General features: G+C 53.9%; 1 protein-coding gene across 4 annotated transcripts in view; it reads right to left on the reverse strand.

The window, feature by feature from the left end:
• The window catches only part of FERMT2 (fermitin family member 2), a 36,710-nt gene extending 36,612 nt beyond the window's left edge, over positions 1-98 (reverse strand). For all 4 annotated transcript variants that reach the window (XM_019616038.2, XM_019616037.2, XM_019616036.2 and 1 more), the window contains exon 1: positions 82-98. The gene's annotated coding sequence lies outside the window, so the exon portion shown is untranslated. The remainder of the gene's footprint in view (positions 1-81) is intronic.
• Between the last annotated feature and the right edge of the window lie 5,857 nt (positions 99-5,955).

Here is a 5,955-nt window from a genome sequence, read left to right on the forward strand (position 1 = left end):
CGCGCTTCCAGCCTGGCTGCCGGTGGCTTTGGGATGTGTTCGTCGTGTCCCGTCGGTAGAACGCAAAGACAAAAGCCTCACCTTGGCGTCGTGGTTGGTGGAGCCGAGGCCGGGCGATGCGCTGCCGCCCTCCATCCCGACCGCCCGAGAGCTTAGGAAATGGGAACTGGCTGAACCGAGAGCCCGAGCCGGCACAAATACTGAAAAAAAACCCCCTATTATCCGCTTCCTGCAGCTCTCCACCCAATGATACATGCGTCCCGCCGAGGCAACCCGGCTTCCTGACCATCCGTCATGTGTGGAGGGAGCAGCACGGAGGGCAGGATGTGGCTGGCAGTGGCACCGTGTCCCATGGGAGCCGTTCCATTGCCCGTGGACTTGGGGATGGCACAGTCCTCAGCTTCCTGCGTGCCCATTCTATATGGCTCCGGAGATGGATAATTGATAGGGCAACAAAAACCTCATGGTGAGGATGATGGGGTCCCACCACTTCTTCCCTTTTGCTGTTATGATGGGATCCCCTTTCCTATGAGCGTTAAGGTTTAGCACACAAAGAGCGTGGAGGATTCAGGCTAGCATGGCAGATGGTTGGACCAGGTGATCTCAGAGATCTTTTCCAATGTTAATCCAACTCAAATCCTCCCTGGGCCTCACTCCTGGCCAGCAGAACCCATTTCTGCCTCCAAACCTGGGAGCTGGAGCCCAGCTTGCAGGGTGCCAACAGGGGAACACCGGCCCTTAACAGCAAAGCTCTCAGATCCTATCTCAGTGTTGTTCCAGTGCCAAACAACAGGGCCATACACAGAAAGGGTTACTCTGTGCTCCAGCCTTTTGGCTGAGCTTCCCAGCTGATGCAATGCATCACAGCCCTGCTGTGGCCACGTTGTGGCCACTACAGCTGACTGCTGCTGGTTTCTCCTGCCCTGAGCACCACTTGCTGCTCCGTTTCCCTGCTCTCAGGGTGTTGGTGGCCGGCAGACACCGTCCCCGGGGTCCCCATCCCATGCCGTGGGTGTGCACGGAGGCGGGCGGCCACATCACCAATGTGCTGCCGAGATTTGAGGCAAGGTCAGAAATGCACGGCGTGGGCTCATGCGTCAGAAGCAGCCAAGCATCCCCGGCTCTTCCCACTGTTTGCCAGAGCTCCGTGCTCCCTCCATGCAGCCATAGCCAAATAAGGTGCCGGAGCGCACGGCCGCTTCCATCAGGATGGAGGTGATGCCCAGCCCACTGCTGTCCTTTCCCAAGAAGCAACTCAATGGATATCGGGATGAAGTTGCCTTTGTTAAAGCCATTTTGCCTTTTTTTTTAGAACGTATTTTTAATTTTATTTCATTTTGAATGTTTAACTCCGTGCAGTCAGCTCGCTTTCCTACCTTGCTGCAGCAGAGCCGGTCAGACTGGCTCCCTCCAGGCTGACCGAAATCTGCACTCTAAGCTCTGCTGGGTGATGGGAGCAGGAGGAGGAGAAAAAGGAGAAGCATTTTCCTGGCATTTCCTCCTTGCCCACCCGGGCAGTCTCCCCGTGCATCCCCATCTCCTTCAGCCTTTTGGATGTAGCCAAGGTTCTTTCCCACACGTGGCCATTTCCGAGCAGAGACAAGGTCACACTCCTGGCAAGGGAAGTGCGTTGGGTAGCTCTGCTTCCTGGTCTATTCCCAGCCACGTTCATTCTTTCCTGGCTTTGCCATTTCAGAAATGTCCACATGAAGCAGCTCTTTCATTTTTCTGAATGTATATCAGAGTGATGGAGCTGTGTCACAGCGACGTGTTGTACATAAGGAACCAACGTGTGGTGTAGGCACTGAGTTTGTCAGCATCCCAGTGGTAAAAGCACGGAACATTTCTGTGTTGAAGAGAACGGATGAAACACTGGAGAAGTGGAAGCTCAGTCTTTTTAGAGTGAATCCTAGAAGCATACAATGTGTTGGGTTGGAAGGAACCTCAAAGACCATCTGATTCCACTCCTGCTGTGGGCTGGGTGCCCTCAGCTCAGGCTGCCCATGGCCCATCCGTGGCCTCAGACACCTCCTGGGATGGGGCACACATCTGGGCAATGAGAGAATCGTTGTAGCAACTCCCTCTTGTGACATTGCCAAGATGAATCAGCATCTCCATACCTCTCCTGCAGTCGTACAACTTTATTTCCCTGAGGAGACAGCTCCATCCAGGTGGGACTTGTAGGTCTGCAGACTCATGTCCTCGTGTCTTCAGGATTTGCCATTCGTCCTTCCAAAGGAAATGTGTGATTCTGGTGCCAAGGGTTGTTTAGTAGAGAGCTGTTAGGGTAGGATGGTTGGGTTGTGGTTGGACTCGATGATCTTTAAGGTCTTTTCCAACCTGAGCAATTCAATGATTCTGTGATTCTGAGATTATATTCTTGCTGAAACCAGGTGCTGGAAGAGCCTCCGGCTTTAGTGGGGACACGTGGCCAGATCTGCCCTCCTGATGGCTAAGGATGCTGAGACAGTCGTAGCCATCAGTGTGGTCCTTTGTGCCCAAAGGTTACAAAACTCATCCCTGAGGCTAGAATATATCCTAGCTTGCAAGAAATAGCTGCTCCCACATAAGAGGCAGAGCAAGCACCTCCCTCAAGCCAAACCAAGGGTTCATCACCCCAAACTACTGAGCATCACCCGGCACCCCTGCACTCCTGCTCAAACCACAACCTCACTGCAGGGCTCTTCCTCTTCTCTTCCTTTCCAGGAGCTGCAGGCACTTCAGTTCCCAAAATCCCGGGTGGGGAGGTTTACTTCCCAGCCTCATCCTCCGCACTCAGCAGTTTGCAGCAGTAACCCCGCTCTCTCCTTCCCGACCTGTGTCAGGCATGAGTTTCCTGTTGACATTAATCCCTCGGCCGCCGTTTATCTTCTGAGCTTTTTCGATCCCGCGGTCACATCCTTCTGATGTTCCAGCTGCTCCTGCTGCCTGTCGCTTCTCTGGGCCCAGAAAGGAGGGAATTTGCCCCGAATCGTCATCCAGATGACCCCAGTGGTCATTATACGTAGATGTTCCTGGGGCAGACTCCGACCTAAAGGTCAGATGAGCTGGAGGGGGCTGTTAGCAGAAAGCTTGGGTGCGTGGGATGGAGAATTTAGGTGAATCCTGGTAAATTCTGCCCAAATTAATTCACCCTATGGCTGAAAATGCCCCTTCCAGTTCCTTCCCTGCTGCAACAGTGCACCACGAAGGTCAGTGTAACTCATTTTGGAAAATGCTGTTTCCAGAGGGAGATCCCAGGATCCAAGCAGTTTGTTGAGCTTCTTGGCTAGAAGTGACTTTGCAAAGTGCCTTCCTGCTTTGCACTTGCCCAAGAGTAACTCCAGCCCAGATGTTCTCCCCTAATCCACATCAAACCACTTTCTATTGTCCCTCTGATTTTTGGAGCTTTTGTCACTCCCACTCTGGCTTCTCTCCACCTCCAGAAGGCTCCCATTCATTTGGCCCTATGAACACAAAGCATTGCCCTGAGGCTGAGTTCCTGCCGTGGAGCAGAGGCTCTGCTGGGCTCTGTTTGGGTTGGAGAACCCAAATGTGCCACAAATGCTCCATCAGCAGCCCCAGAGCCGGCGGCTGTGGGGTGCCATGAGGAACACCTGGCATTCAAGAAGAACAAATGAGGATCACAAATAATTCATCTGATGGCTCCGAGACCATTATCTACAGAGCTGGCCAGAGAGTGCAGAGCATCCATTTGGATGGCTTTTGGATGCAGCAAGGGGGGAGGGGTGGGGAATATTCCCTGAATCACACCATGAATGATTCCTAGCTGCTGTTTGGGCCCTTCCAGGGCAGTTATTAGGATGAGAAGTTGAGCTGCGGGAAAACCCACCCCGTACATCTCCATCTGTGTGCTTTCAGGCTGCAGCCCCATGCCCTGCCCTGCATTTCCCGTTATCTCTGCAGCCCCAGCTCTCCCCTCCCCAACGGCCCTATGAAACTGGCTTTGTGCCCATGGGTTTTTCCTCTGGGGCTGCAGGGAGCAGCCAGGCTGAGCTCACCCTGTGTGCTGTGTTTGGGGATCCACAGCTGGAGCGCCCCTGTTCTGTGTCTGTATGGAGTGGCTGGGAATCAATTGGAGTCAGCAGCAAAACCCAGCAGGAACAACTCCACGTCCTGCTCCATCCTAATGTTTCACACAAGCAGACTGATAAAATCCCCTCATCCTGGACAATGAGTTTCCCAAGGCACTGCTTGACCCCACAGCGTTGCAAAAATCCCCAAAATGTGAACCAGGATTGGAAACGTAGCTGCGGGAACTGGCTGGATGACGGGGATGGGGGATCACTGAGATGGTTTTCTCATTGCAGAAACTGCGGTCTGGGTACTGGAGTGCTCCATGCTGGGCTGCGGCCCCAAAAACACGTTACGGAAATGGATTTTTGCTTCACCTCCCATGGTCCCAGCTACAACAGCGGCAGCTCAGGGGGTAAACAGGGAAATCCATCCCTCTGAGGATGCTGAGAGCAAACGTCCATTGCTCAAAGAGGAATAAAGGACGTGGAGCCAGGCACGCCACAGCAGCACAGTGAGCAGGGAGTTGCTGAAAAGTCCCACAGGTCAGACAGGTAGAGCAGTAGGCCCATAATTCCAGCTGGCCCTATAAATCACACCTTGCCCATAAATCCCATCCCCACCTGGGAAGCTCTGCAAAGCTGGCAAATGTGTGGGAGGGAGAGAAGGAGGAGGAGGAGGAGGAAGGCACTGAGGATGGAGCTGATGGGGTTTGGCCACCGATGGGGTTTGGCTGCCCTTGTTCACGTGCTGCTGGAGAACAAACAGCCCCGAGTGAGTGCTCTTATCACAGCACATCATCACAGAGCTGTGAAATCAGAGCTGATAACAGGTATGGGAGCGAAGATGCCAACACCACGTGGGCACCGAGGCACTCGTGCCACCCTGATGGAGCCCCGATGGTGCTGCTTCACCCTGCAGGAGTTACCCCAGTTTGCCCCTGAGCCCATGCTGTGGGTGCATGGGGAGCAACCAGCATGTGAGAGCTCCAGCTGGGCATCCCTAAGTGTCCCCACGGCATCTGCACTGCTGCAGTGAGCAGCAGCCAAGCTCCGGAGATGGATGATGCCAGTGCTGGTGGTTCTGTGCTGGCTGGCATCAGTCCTCACTGGAAAGGTGAGCGCTGAGCAGGCAGTATTGCAGCTAATGCTGGAGAAATAGAGACAGAGCTGATCGGGGTGGTGTGATAAGGCGGGTGTGATTGAATCAGATGGACTTCGCAGAGCAGCAGAAGGGCTGGAGCGTGGTGGGGAGCTCAGAGGGAATGGGCACATGGGGACATCTGGGAGTTGTAGAGTCATAGGATGGAGTGGGTTGGAAGGGACCTCACAGCCCCCCCAACCCCACCCCTGCCGTGGGCTGCGTGCTCTCCAGCTCAGGCTGCCCAGGGCCCATCCATGGTCATGGGCACCTCCAGGGATGGGGCACCTGTACCTTCTTTGGACAACCTGTGCCAGGGCCTCACTGCCCTCTAAGTAAAAAATTTCCCCCCCAGAATATTCCCCAAACCTCACCAAAAGGGTAGCAATCCTACTTATTCCAGGGTAGCAATCCTACTTATTCCTTCTACCCTGGACTTTAGGAGAGCCAACTTCGATCTCTTCCGGGACCTACTTGGAGCTATCCCGTGGGCTCGGGTGTTAGAAGGTAAGGGGGCCTCTGAGAGCTGGTCAGCATTTAAACAGCTCTTCTTCCAAGCTCAGGATCGGTGCGTCCCTGTGAACAAGAAATCGGGAAAAGGTGGCAGGAGACCTTTGTGGATGAGCAAGGAGCTCATGCGCAAGCTCAAAGGAAAGAAGAAGGTCCATGAAATGTGGAAAAAGGGTCTGATCACTTGGGAAGAATATAGGAATGTAGTCAGGGCCTGCAGGGATGCGACGAGGAAGGCTAAAGCCCGTCTGGAATTGAATCTGGCTAAAGTGATAAAGGATAATAAAAAAG

Source organism: Meleagris gallopavo, chromosome 5 (genome assembly GCF_000146605.3).
Source record: "Meleagris gallopavo isolate NT-WF06-2002-E0010 breed Aviagen turkey brand Nicholas breeding stock chromosome 5, Turkey_5.1, whole genome shotgun sequence".
NCBI classification, from domain to species: Eukaryota; Metazoa; Chordata; class Aves; order Galliformes; family Phasianidae; genus Meleagris; species Meleagris gallopavo.